Source organism: Hemiscyllium ocellatum, chromosome 14, assembly GCF_020745735.1.
Source record: "Hemiscyllium ocellatum isolate sHemOce1 chromosome 14, sHemOce1.pat.X.cur, whole genome shotgun sequence".
Taxonomy (NCBI): Eukaryota; Metazoa; Chordata; class Chondrichthyes; order Orectolobiformes; family Hemiscylliidae; genus Hemiscyllium; species Hemiscyllium ocellatum.
Genome location: NC_083414.1, coordinates 69144012 through 69157746, shown reverse-complemented (window position 1 = coordinate 69157746; position 13735 = coordinate 69144012).

The following is a 13735-nucleotide window of genomic DNA, read 5'->3' as shown; positions in this document are numbered from 1 at the left end:
ACAGTCAGGCATCAGTGCTTGCAGTGTTCCCAAGACATCTGAGTTCCAGAATCAGCCCAGGAGCTTTCAAACACATCCTGTTGTAGAGTGTGTGTGGAACGTTCCCTGTAAAAGTTTTCAATTTGTACTGAATCAGTGCTGAATGTTTTATTGGAAATCTTCAAAATGTTTAGTGTTTTTTTTATGAAGCTGATTTCATATTTTGTAAGCATTTCAAAGCGAAGGTGCTGAATAAAATCCAGGCAGAGAAAACGAAAACCTCTTGGTGCTGATTTCTCCTGCTCTCTCTACACACTGAAATCACGTGCAATTACATTGAGGTCAAACAGTGGAGCTATTGTCTATTGGCTTATGAAGAATTGGGCATGTATAACTAATCTAATAACCTTATTTGTGGCAATCACTAGCATAACAATTAAAGATATTTTCATGATCACCAGGTGGATTAAGGTTAGGACTTTATAAAAAATGCATTCATGGGATGTAGGCATCACTGGCTAGACAAACATTTATTGCCCATCCTATTGCTAACTTTTTAATTATTAAGAGTTATGGAGAACGGGCAGAAAAGTGGAGTTGAGATTGAGATGAGATCAGCCAAGATCGTATTAAATGACAAAACAGGCTTGAGGGGCCGAATGGTCTTTCCCAGCACCTACCTCCCCAATTGCACAGAAGGTAGTTAAGAGTTAACCATATTGTTATGGGTCTGGAGTCACATGTCAGGCCAGACCAGGTAAGGACGGCAGATTTCCTTCCTTAAAGGACATTAGTGAACCAGTTGTAGAATAATCAACGATGATTGCATGGCTGGCATTATTCCAGATTTAACTGAGTGCAAATTTTTTTCCATCTGGCATGGTGGTTTGAACCCATTGGGACATCAGCCTGGGGTTCTGGGTTACTAATACAGTGACGTTAGCATTACATCACCAGCTTAGTCTTAGAATCAAAATGGGAGCACCTAGAGAACAATGCGTCATCTAAAATGTTTTGAAAATTGATTGAGTGGGTTGAAGATGGAGGAGATTGGGAGGTGGATTGTTGAGTCTATACATCCATCTTAACAGCTGATCTAAGGCAGAAGTTTACCTAGGACTGGAATGTTACAGGCTATCATGGATTAAAGAGTGGGCAAAACAGAGTTTGACCTGGGGAACGTGAGCTATGGTTCACTTTGAAAACAAGAACGAAAATTGGATTATTTTCCAAATTCTGGGAGGGCAGAAGGAGCACAAATATTCAGAGTAGGGAAAGCTGCCCCACAACATACAGACAAACGATCAGCAAAAGTGAATAAGATGTTGGATTTCATTTAAAGTGTGCTGGAATATGGAAAGGAAAGAGAAAATGAAAAAACTGATGAGGTCAGACCGTATAAACTTGGTTAATGAATAATTGAATTGTTCCACTCTCTATTTAGATACATTCTCAATGCAAATACAAATCAGTGAAAGCTCCTGATGTTTATTTGTCAGGAGGTAACAAAACAGTAAAACCCAAGTCATTGCAAAAACATACAATATACAAATGCCTGAGGAAATAATAAGTCAAATGCACTGACAGATGGTTGTTCTACTTGCACCTTGTGTTGTTTCTTTTCTGGTGAAATCAAACCAGAAAAAAAAGTAGAAATCAGCGCAATGCATTGTCAACAATTACTGAAACAAACATTTTAAATATTGAAATGTTTGGCCATGAATTGAATGGAGGGGAAAGTACACAGTTGCCTCACACAAAGGAAACAACTGCCAAAAACAGCCCCATGTTTCAGGACAGTCAGAACCAAGACAAGCCTTATCTATCGGGCAGCACAGTGGCACAGTGGTTAGCACTGCTGCCTCACAGCGCCAGAGACCTGGGTTCAATTCCCGCCTCAGGTGAGTCTCTGTGTGGAGTTTGCACATTCTCTCCGTGTCTGTGTGGGTTTCTTCCGGGTGTTCCGGTTTCCTCCCACAGTCCAAAAATGTGTAGATTGGCTGAACTGGCCATGCTAAATTGCCCATAGTGTTAGGTGTAGGGGAATGGGTCCGGGTGGGTTGTGCTTCGGTGGGTCGGTGTGGACTTGTTGGGCTGAAGGGCCTGTTTCCACACTGAAAGTAATCTAATCTAATCTGCAGTAGAGGGAAAGGTTTGTGTTCAAGTGCATCAGCTTCACTGAAACTATTTCTGGGCATGTATCACATTTCAATAAGATTGAAGCAAAAGGAGAGAGGTCTTGGTGCAAAATTCATAAATAGAACTTTTCATTTGCAAATGACAACCTACATTATAATTGCTGGATCACCTTCCCATAGATACTCAGTTGTGAACCACTAATGTACAACCAAACTCAACTAGATGTGATAGACGTGCACAGCATAGGGAGCAACATTTCCTGATGAAGGGCTTTTGGCCGAAACGTCGATTTCTCCTCGGACGCTGCCTGACCTGCTGTGCTTTTCCAGCGCCACTCTAATCTTGACTTACAGCAGAGGGTCCTAGTCTGTTGAATGAACAGAAGGAAATAAACAATTCTCAGGTGAAGGAGCTTTAGAACAATGTAGAGAGGTAAGCTGTAAATACTGTTCAATTTTAATACAGTCATAGAGATGTACAGCACAGATACAAACCCTTCGGTCCAACTTGTGCTTGCTGATCAGACATCCCAAATTAATCCAATCCCATTTGCCAGTATTTGGCCCATATTCCTCTAAAGAACATAAGAATGTAAGACAAAGGAGCAGGAGTAGGCCATCTGGCCGATCAAGGCTGCTCCATCATTCAATATGATCCTGGCTGATCTTTTCATGGACTCAGCTCCACTTCCCTGCCCTCTCACCAGAACCCTTAATTCCTTTCCTGTTCAAAGATCTATTGTTGCCTTAAAAACATTCAATAAGCTAGTCTCTGCTGCTTCACTGGGCAGGGAATTCCACAGGTTCACAACCGCTTGGGTGAAGAAGTTCCTTTTCAACTCAGTCTTAAATTTACTTCCCCTTATTTGGAGGGTACACCCCTTAGTTTTAGTTTCACCTGCCAGTGGAAACAACCTGTCTGCTTCAATCCTATCTATTCCCTTCATCATTTATATGTTTCTGTAAGATTCCCCTCATTCTTCTAAACTCCAGTGAGTACAGTCCCTGTCTACTCAATCTCTCTTCATAAGGCAACCTTCTCAACTCTGGAATCAACCTAGTGAACCTCCTGTACACCCCTGTAGTGCCAAGACATGCTTTCTCAAGTAAGGAGACCAAAACTGTACACAGTACACCAGGTGTGGCCACACCAGCTGCAGTATAACCTTCCTATTCATGCACCCATCCAAATGGCTTTTAAATGTTGTAACTGAACCAACCTCCACCAAATCCTCTGGCAGCATATTTCATACATGCAACACCCTCCACATGAAAACATTGTCCCGTAGGTCACTTTTACGTTTGTCTTCTCTCACCCTATACATATGCCCTCTAGTTTTAGACCCCCCTACTGTGGGGAAAAGACCGTGTCTATTTATCCATTCCATGCCCCTCATGATTTTATAAACCTCTATAAGGTCACCCCTCAGCCTCTGACGTTCTAGGGAAAATAGCCCCAACTTTTTCAGCCTCTCCCTATAGCTCAAACCCTCCAATCCTGGGCAACATCCTTGCAAATCTTTTCTGAACCCTTTCAAGTTTCACAACATTTTTCCTATAGCAGGGAGACCAGAATTGAATGCAATATTCTAAAAGTGGCCTCATGAATGTCCTGTACAAAAGGAACATGACCCTCCAAATCCTGTACTCAATGCACTGACCAATAAAGGCAAGCATACAAAACGCCGTCTTCACTATCCTGTCTACCTGTGACTCCATTTTTAAGGAACTAAGAACCTGCACTCCAAGCTCTCTCTGCTTGGCAACACTCGCTGGGACCTTACTATTAAGTGTTTAAGTATTTTCCTGATTTGCCCTAACACAATGCAGCACCTCATATTTTCCTAAATTAAACTCCATCTGCCCCTCCTCAGTCCATTTGCTCATCTGATCAAGGTCCTGATATACTCTGGAATAACGTTTTTCGCTGTCCACTACATCACCAATTTTGGTGTTATCTGCATACTTACTAACTGTACCTCACACTTTCACATATAAATGACAAAAAACAGTGGACTCAGCACCAATCCTTGTGGCACATCGCTGGTCACAAGCCTCCAGTCTGAAAAGCAACCCTCCACCACCATCTTCCATCTCCTACCTACAAGCCAATTTTGTATCCAAATGCTCTCCCTGTATTCCATGTGATCCAACCTTGTTAACTAGTCTACTATGTGGAACCTTTGTTGGACGCTTACTGAAGTCCATATAGACAATGTCCACCGTCCTACCTTTGTAAATCTTCCTTATCGCTTCTTCAAAAATCAAGTTTGTGAGACACGATTTCCCACGCACAAAACCATGTTGTCTATCCCTAATCAGTCCTTGCTTTTACAAATACACACAAATCCTGTCCCTCAGAATCCCCTCCAACAACTAATGAACCACTGGCATCAGGCTCAACAGTTTATAGTTCCCTGGCTTTTCCTTGCCATGTTTCTTTAATAATTGCACCACATTGTCCAGTCTTCTGGCACCTCACCCGTGGCTATCAATGACACAAATATCTCAGCAAGGGGCCCAGCAATCACTTCCCTACCTTTCCCCACAATGTTCTGGGATACACCTGAAGAGGTTACAGGGATTTTTCCACTTTTATGCACTTTAAGACATCATCCAGCAACTCCTCTTCCTCTGTAATATGGACACTTTTCAAGATCTAATTGACACAGTAGCGGAATAAATGAATAGACAAAATAAAAGAATTGTAATTTGCCTGTTCAGTAAACAGTGTCCAATGATTAATAACAGGCATTTATGAAATCCATGAACAATGAATTGTTCACAAGTAGTACCTTGCTTGAACTCCAAAGTCACTGGTGAATGCAAACACTTGCAGCAGAATTCTCAGAATATTTGCTTATTTCATACAGACTGGGGTTCTTTGCTCAGAACCTTCAACAATTCAATAACTTGAGACAAACTCGAGTTAATACTTATTTCTCCAGACCTCACAGTGTGTCTTTTCCTTGCAGTTGACCATCCAAAATCTTTCAGTCTTTCCCTGGATTGCTGCTAGTTTCATTTGTGATCACTTTCATGTTGCTTTTCAGTCCATTCAAGAAAATCTCCAGGCCTAGCCCCTGTTGGGGATAATCTGCTATCGGGGTACCTACATTGGGGCTAGGGAGGGGAGCACCATTATTAAAGCAGACACTGTCAGGTACCAGCTAAAACACAGCCATGTAAAGTAAACCCAGTCACTGCAGGCCACATTCCTTGGGGATTAGAACATGTCCGTCAGTTTCAGATCATCCTGTTACAATCTCATTGTTAATAAAGGAAACCGGTAACTATCGGATAGTGTAAATCGCACCGATACTACACTTGATTGATAAAGTACTTGCTAATGCCTCCGCTGACGTCAAACTCATTCGGGTCCTGTGTTAAATGATAATACCTGTATATTCAACTATGGAGAACTATTGTGAATGCCCAGACAGCCAGGCGCATAGCAATGAGGAAACCCTTCCAAACAATAAACTTTTGAATTACAAGATCGGAAACTGCTGAACCCAGGATGTCTACCCATTGTTCAGCACAGCAGGAGCTGGACAGGTATCTCGGGGCAGCCAATAGAGACACTAATCCCTTCACAGACAGGTGAACCAACCAATGAGAGAACCGAACGAGGGGAACCTGACCGGGAACTCGAGGAAGCGCGAAGTATAACTGCTCCAGGTCCGTAGAGGAAGACAGAACGCCTTCTCCGACGAATTGCATGCTCTTGAATTCGTTGTATAGCTTGCCAGTCTTGATTCTGTAATAAACGGTGTTTTTGCTCCAAACTCTAGCCGGTGTGATCTCTCCTTCCAAAGAACACGTGGAGACGAGGCCCTACGGGTCCGTCCCAACACCCCTTTGCCCCACCAGAGAAAGGGGTTGCTCCCCAACATCCTGAACTCCTTTAGGACATTTTGTTTTTGCAATGAAGCTGACTTCCTCAGTTTCTAAAAGAGCCTACCCCTTTAATGAACTGCAAGACTTTAAATGTAACAATTTCCCGCTTAAATGGTTCTAGCAGATTCAGAAACTGTGTACCCTCGGCCTATGAGTTGCTGTCTGTTAACATTATTGGATTGAATATTATGCACTGTATAATTTTCAGAAAGCCAGGTAGTGAAGGAGCAGAGGCCAAACTAAATCTCCATTTTTTTTCACTATTTTTCTTTTATTTTTTCCATCTTTTGTTTTGTAACTGTGAGTTGAAATTAAGTATGGAACCTTGAACTTTGAACAGCAGCTTGTTTAAAAAGAGAAGAGAATGAAGACAGATGTTTAGTGCTCAGAACTGGCCTGGAAAACTAATGCAAATTACTGACCTAAGGACACTGTCATTGAATTAGCACTGAGTGGTGATTATGCTCAGGGCTGGCATCTTGTTGGAAGCTCAAGTGGTCAATCAAGACTGAACCAGTTGTGAATGGCTGGCATCAGGCAGGGTGATCTTATTGGAACCTTCCAAAGATAGTGCCGCTTGGTTTTGGTCACACTCTCTAATTTGTCTCAAGTTAATGAATTGTTGAAAGTTCTGAGCAAATAACCCCACTCTGTATGAAATAAGCAAATATTTTGAGAATTCTGTTGAAAATGTTTGCATTCGCCAGTGACTTTGGAATTCAAACAAGGTATACTGTACTACTTGCGAACAATTCACTGTCCAAGGATTTCATAAATGTCTGCTATCAATCATTGGAGACTGTTTATGGAACATGCAAATTACAATTCTTTTATTTTCTCTATTCATTTATTCCTCTACTGTGTCAATTAGATAGGACGCCTTACCATGCATGGGTTCCCTGCCATGCACAGCTCCCCAATTGTGCATAGCTGCCCTACAGGGCAGAGCTGTTCTCCCATTCACAACTACGCTACCATGCACAGCTCCCCTACAATGCACACATGTCCTACCATGCACAGCTCCATCCATGTACAGTTCCCCTACCAAACGCAGCTCCCTTACCATGCACAGCTGGACTAACATGCAGAGCTTTCCTAACATGCAGAGCTGCTCCACTATGAACTGCTCTTACAATGCATAACTGTTTTAACATGCTCAGCTCTTCTACAATGCACAACTCCACCCCTCCCCCATGCACAGCTGCTCTATCATGCAGAGTTGCCACACCATGCACTGCTGCCTTTCCAAGCACAGCTACACTTTCATGCACAGTACCCTTACTATACACAACTGCCTTACCATGCACAGCACCTCTACCACGCACAGGTCCCCCTCCATGCATAGCTCCTGACCATGCACAGCTCTCCTATGGAAACTCAAGGAGAACACAGCTTATGGCAAGGGCAAGACTTCAGGAAAATAGCAGAGGCTCCCCAAAGACTCCGATCTGCTACAGCCCAGGATCAAACTCAAATCCTCAGAAGAGAACCCTGCCCAGACTTTGGGAAAAGCTGCAAGAAGGATGAAAGAAGCAACATTTCATAGGAAGTAGATCTTCTGCTTCGAGGCAAACAGTGTGAACAGTAGATAATGGACCATAGAAAGAAAACACGTCCAGTCATAGGGTGGTCATTTTGATTGGTTGATATGACCAATGCTGCGATCCACTTAAAATTAGTCAGACCCCTATGTCAAATTGAGTAAAGAACGGACAAGTGATGATGAATCTTGTTAGACTTCAGCTGGTGTACTGTGTACAGTTCTGGTCACTGTACTTTAGGAAAGATATGAACACACTGGAGAGAGAGAGAGAGAGAGAGAGAGAGAGCGAGCAGAAAAGGTTGATGGAAATGGATTTATGGACGAGAAACCTCAGTTTTCAGGATGGTTTGGTGAAGTGAGGAATAGTTTCCCTGGACAGGAGAAGGCAGAGGCGAGAGCTCAGAGAAGTTTCAAAATCACGAAGGATCTCGAGCAGATGGGACAGGGAGAAATATTTTCTGCTCACAATTGGACTGAGAACCAAAAAGGCACAGTTTTCAAGTGTTTCAGCAAAGAACCAAATGTGAGGTTTTTCAAACAGTGAGCAGTTAAAGTCTGCAGTTAAAGGGATACACTGCCTGAAACTGGCTGCAGGAGGTTCAATTGAGGCTTTCAAGAGGGCATTGGATGATTATTTAAACAGAAATAATGTGCAGGGTTACTGGGAAAAAGAGGAGAGTAGCACTAAGTTAATATACTCAGAGACCTAGTAGAGGGACAATGGGTTGTATGGCCCACCCTACACTGTAACAATTCTGTGAAATCCCCAATAGACAGAAGTATAATACAATCTGATTTGACTTGATCTATACTAACAGGCAGGACTAGGTTTTAAACTGGGAAAGTTCAACCACGTAAGACGAAATTCTAGCTAACGTCGATAAAGTTCCCAGTTAAAGGACTTTGAGTTCCAGTGACAGTCGGGTTGACGGACAGAATTGAACCAGACTTGGTAAAAACAATGACTGCAGATGCTGAAAACCAGATTCTGGATTAGTGGTGCTGGAAGAGCACAGGAGTTCAGGCAGCATTCGAGGAGCAGTAAAATCGACGTTTCGGGCAAAAACCCTTCATCAGGAATAAAGGCAGAGTCTGAAGCGTGGAGAGATAAGTGAGAGGAGGGTGGGGGTGGGGAGAAAGTAGCAGAGAGTACAATAGGTGAGTGGGGGAGGGGATGAAGGTGATAGGGATGAAGGGAGGAGAGTGGAGTGGACTTTACAAGTAACAGATCAAAGCCCAGCCCACTAAGGCTGCCTTCACTGGATGATGGATAAGATGGAAGGAATCCTAGGCCAAATGAGATACCATACCCCTGCACTCACTCCCTCATCACAACATTGATCTGTTTGATGGATTAGCGTTGTTTGAGTGGAACCCCTGTGTATCTGCTTCGATCCTAAAATTAGAACATTGCTGTCTACATTTGACAGATGACAATAATCACATCCAACAACACTACACAACTTGAGGTCAATCCCAGGACGACGCTAAGGACTGCACCAGCTTGGAGAAAAATCACAGACATCGTCTCAAACTTCACGTCCTCGATTTGGATAGCTGTAATCATTTCCTACAAGACTTGCATAATGATATGGTCAAGCTGTCAAAATCCATAAGAAGATTGGATTGACATTTATGATCAGTAACAATCCATACAGATGACAAACACAATGAAGTTTGGCTTCTCCTCCAGGTTCAGACTCGCTCCTAAACCCTGACACATAGCCAAGCAAGTTGGACACTCTGAGAGAATTCAGTGCCCTGGGGCAGAGACGCAATTTTGAGTCAATTTAATTGGAATCTCCAGCAGGTTTTTTCTGCTCTTTATTGATGTGGGGCCGGCAGAAACATTTGCAGCTCCCAAGGGCTCCTCTGACAGCCCATAATCTCTCCTCACTCACAAGAGGGCAACAGCAACATGGGGACACTGCTGTCAAGAAATGAGTGTGTGCGTGAGTGAGATGAGTGGGTGAACGGATGGGGGTGACTGTGCCGTCCCTCGAGACTGGGAGTGAGCCGAACACACTTTGCCCCTTTTCCAATAATCTATCCACCCATATGGTGAGACAGAAAGAGGAGTGCAACTGCCACACATCTGTAATATATCAGAGTAAAGTAAGTTTTAGTCTGCTCTGCTTTTGTCACTTTTTAATGGCCATCTTTATCAAAGACTGATTTGTTTTTAAATTATCAGTTTACTACATTGACCTTTTCTCTTGCTCAGCAAGTTATTTATATTTTCTTGACACTTCCTCCTTCCTTTTCAAAATTAATGATGTTGTACCAAACCCTTCACATTTTGAAATGTGCTCCTCTGCCCTTGAGGGGGTAATAATGGAAAAGTTGACCCTCATGTGAACTGCTTGATATTCCAAGCAGCATTACAATATTGTGCAATAAGGAAAACTGCCCAGATATGCCCCGAGCACAAGAAGCAGGGCAAATCCAACCTGGCCATTTACCACCTCATCAGGGCAAAAGTGAGGACTGCAGATGCTGGAGATTAGAGTAGAGAGTGTGGTGCTGGAAAAGCACAGCAGGTCAGGCAGCATTCGAGGAGTAGGAGAATCAATGTTTCGGGCAAAAGCCATTCTACCACCCCATCAGTCTACTCCTGACCATCAGTGATGGATGGGGCCATTGACAGTTCTATCAAGCAGCTCTCGACCAGCAATAACCTGCTCAGTGATGCCCAGTTTGTGTTCAGCCAGGGCCACTCAGCTCCTGAACTCATTACAGTCTTAGTTCAAACATGGACAAAACAGCTGAATTCCAGAGGTGAGCTGAGAGTGAGAGCCCTTGATATCGAGGCTGCATCGACTGAGTATGACACTAATGAGCCTGAGCAAAACTGGTTATAAGGTGGCAAACTCTGCAGTGGGCAGGGTCATATCTGGCACATAAGAAGATGGCCCTGGTTGTTGGAGGTCAGCCATCTCAGTTCCAGGACATTTCTGCATAGGCTCCTCAGAGTAGTGTCCTATGCCCAACCACCTTCAGCTGCTTCATCAATGACCTTCCCTCCATCTTAAAGTTAGAAGTGGGAATGTTTACTTAAAGCATTGGAAACAAACTGCAGTCATGAAAAAAAACCTCAATTCAAATCTTTCATTTTTATTCATAGATATGCTTTGTTTTGACTGAATCAGTTCAACCATTTACAACTGAAATGGTCAAATACCTTGTTCCGAGAGGGGAAAAGATCTCCGGCAGCACACAGTCGTATCCCTCTATCTAGGTCAAGTTGTTGCTGTATAGTTCAGTGACAGTATACAGTTCTGACAGTAAGAAAATCCACTGGACATGGGATACCATTTTGAACACGTACAGGTAGTTCTTCTATACTGCGATGGTTGCATTCTTGTGCAACTCCGTGTTATAGAAGTCACGCTTTATTAACAGCGATTGAAGTGTTGGCAATGTAACTGCGTTACAGCCAACACACGTTAAAAGTTCATGCTTTTTTCTCCCCCTTTCCCCATAGTACCACCTAACAACGGCATTCTTATTTTTCCCCAGCACCTATATTGTGCGTGCAGGTGTAAGAGATCCTGGCAATATTTAGAAAACCCCATTCAAATTTTGTTTTTATCCATTCACGGGTTGTGAACTTCTCTGACCGGGTCAGTATTTATTGCCCATCCTTAATTATCCAGAGGGTAGTTGACTCAACCACATTGTTGTGGGTCTGGAATCACATGTAGACCATGGCAAGTAAGGATGGCTGATTTCATTCCCTAAATGATATTAGTGAACCAGATCAGATTTCCTGACAATCAACAATGGTTTTATGATCATTAGTCTTAAAGCAGATCTTTAAAAATAAAAATTAAATTCAAATTTCACCATCTGACATGGTAGGATTTGAATTCAGGTCCCCAGAATGTTGCCTGGGACTTGGATTAACAGGCTAGTGATAATACCACAAAGCCATTGCCTCCCATGGTAAGTGGTGGGATATAAAGTTAGTAAATATCTGGAATTAAAAAGGCAGACATTAACCATGAAACCACCGCCTGTTATTCACACAGTCCTCTGGTTCACTAATACACTATTGGGAAGAAATCTGTCATCCTTACCTGTTCTGGCCTACATGTGACTCCACATCCACCGTCACTACCTTCAGTACAGGCTCAACTACCTTCTCCCAACTCCAGACAGTAACACTCACATCCAGTGAATGAAGAATGAAAAGTCTTGAAAGAATCTGTACCAACTTACATACCATGACACCATCCCAGTACCGGAGTCAATGAAACACTGATTGTGGAGAGTCCGAAACTAAAATACAAGAGCTCACTGTAGTGGTTGATGATTCACCCGAGCACCATGTTATTAACTATACACTCCTACAGGTTGAGTAGAAATGATAGCCAGAGGTCCTCAGGGCTGTGTCCCCAAACTCAACGCAGTCTCATTTCCTCCTTCACAAAGACCAAATTAGGTTTCTTTGCTGATACAAGTGTCTAGTTCCATTTGTAACTTCTTAAATAATAAATGTTATTTGTCTGTATGCAGCAAGATCTGGACAACATTCGATGGCAAGTATCAATGTATTAGGGACCAATTGCAGTAATCATGATCAAATAAATCCTCCAACGTCTATACAAAAGGGGGAGCAATGCATACACGCGAGCAATCAGAATGTATTGTGGGATAGGATTCTGGATTAGTGGTGCTGGAAGAGCACAGCAGTTCAGAAATGACCCTGGCATGGTCAGAAAGATTTGCAGTTTGGGGACAAGATGCATTGGTTGGTGAAAATAATCTACTGAATTGAGTAGGCAAGCAATTGTTTTTTAAAAAAAAATTGTTTGTAAATTGTGAGCAGTGTTGATCAGGCTAGTACTTGTTACTTATCCTTAACTGTCCTCAAGAAAGTGGTGTTGAGCAATTTTCTTGAACCTCTGCAGTCCTTGAAGTGTGGGGCCGGAAATTACAGGATTTTGACCCACAGTGAAGGCACGATGACACGGTTCGAACACAAGATGGTGTGCAGCTTGGGAAAGAACTCATAGATGGGTGATGCAGTGTCTTGCAGATAGTACACACTGCTGCTCCTGAGCATCAGTGATGGAGGGAGTAGCTGTGGCGCCAATCAAGCAGGTTGCTTTGTCCTGGATGGTGTCAAGCTTCTGGAGTGCTGTTGGAGCTGTTCCCATCCAGGGGCAAGTGGGGAGTATTCCATCACACCCCTGACTTGTGCCTTGTAGATGGTGGATATGCTTTGGGGAATAAAGTGGAGTTGCTCATTGTCTTAACCTCTAACCCGCTCTTATAGCCTCTGTATTTAAATGGGGAACCATGTTGAGTTCCTGATCAATAGCATTACCCAAGATTTGGGGGAATTCAGTGATGATATTTTCTTGTTGGAGATGGTTATTGTTTAGCATTTTTGTGGCATGAATATTACTTAATACTTCTTAGCCCAAGCCTGGATATTGTCCAAATCTTGTTGCATTTGACCATGGACTGGTTCAGTATCTGAGGAGTTGCGAATGATGCTGAACATTGTGCAATTATCAGTGAACTTTCCCACTTCTGACCTTATAATGGAGGGTAGGCCATTGATGAAGCAGCTGATGATGGTTGCGTGCAGGACACTATTCCAAAGAACTCCTACAGAAATGTCCTGGAGCTGAGATGATTGACATCCACAACCAACTTTCTTTATACTAAGTATAATTCAAAACAGAAGGGAGCTCCCTCTGATTTCAGTTGTCTTAAGGCACCCTGATTCCTCACTATCAAACATGGCCTTGTTTTCATTGGAAGTCACTCTCACCTCACCCCTGGAATTCAGCTCTTTTGTCCATTTTAGAAACAAAGCTATAATGAGGTCAGGAATTAAAAATATCCTGCCAGAATTGGAGTGTCAGTGAACAAGTGCTGCTCAATACTGTCAATAACAAACTCCATCGCTTTACTGATGGTCAAGAGCAGGCTGACAGTAAATGCCGGAATTGGATTTGACCTGCTTTTTATGTTCAGGATACACCTGGGCAATTTTCCACATTGTCAGGTAGATGTCACTGTTCTAACCGCATTGCAAAAGCTTGGCGGGGGGAGGGGGGAGCACAAGTCCTCAGTACAATTGCTGGCAAGTTGTGGGGCTTGTAGCTTTTTCACTATCCAGTGCTTCATTCCTTCATATCATGTGGTGAATCGAATTGGC